We start from the raw sequence: 985 nt of genomic DNA on the forward strand, positions 1-985 counted from the left end.
ACAATCCCAGAGAGAGATCCTTCCAGCTAAAGGGGAATACAGTTGGCTTTACTGGAGTACCCCGCTGATGAATAGTGTGCAATGAAAGTAATATTATATCCAGAATGGCAAGTCACATTAAGCTTTAATCCATTTATGATCAAGACACACTGTGGGACTTTGGGTTTCTGAGGGTCAATATTCCTTCCCATATTTATTGTTTTTTCTTACATTTTAATAGATGAATTGTCTCACACTTTATGTCCTTTGTACTTTTGAGGCATGAAGTTAGTGTACATTTATTATACTTTATGTTGAGAGATTTTTCTCAAGTGGAAATTTAAGCCAAGAGATGTAGGACAACTCTAAGGAAAGTTCCTTACCATTCAGAATACTAGAATTCCCATACATAGATTATGCTTCGATTTGGTTGCTAAGGCAAATGAATTGAAAAAGTCAAGTTGCCATTCCCTTAAGAATATGTCTAATTTATAAATAAATTAAGACCTACTATTTCTTCTCAGTAACAGCTTAAAACTGAATGCTCCTCTCCTCCTATACAATAATGATGAAGTGGGGCGCCTGGGTGGCTTAGTTGGTTAAGCGTCCGACTTTCACTTAGGTCATGATCTCGCGGTTCGTGGGTTTGAGCCCCGCGTCGGGCTCTGTGCTGACTGCCAGCTCAGAGCCTGGAGCCTGTTTCAGAGTCTGTGACTCTCTCTCTCTCTCTGACACTCCACAGCTCACGCTGTCTCTCTCTCTCTCTCTCTCTCTCTCTCTCTCTCCCCTAGAAATAAATAAAACATTAAAAAAAAACACCAATAATGATGAAGTAAATAAAATTTGCTAGGCTAACATCTTCAATGGACTATGAAAGTGAAAATGCTTCCTGAGGACATCTTTCTTACCCATCATTACACCTATCCCCCAATGTAGGTAAGGTACTCCAGAACACCCTGTATATCCCCAATTGCTGCTATTTTAATATCCTATCATAATTGTCTGC

This window comes from Hyaena hyaena, unplaced genomic scaffold (assembly GCF_003009895.1).
Source record: "Hyaena hyaena isolate Hyena2069 unplaced genomic scaffold, ASM300989v1 scaffold_1062, whole genome shotgun sequence".
Taxonomy (NCBI): Eukaryota; Metazoa; Chordata; class Mammalia; order Carnivora; family Hyaenidae; genus Hyaena; species Hyaena hyaena.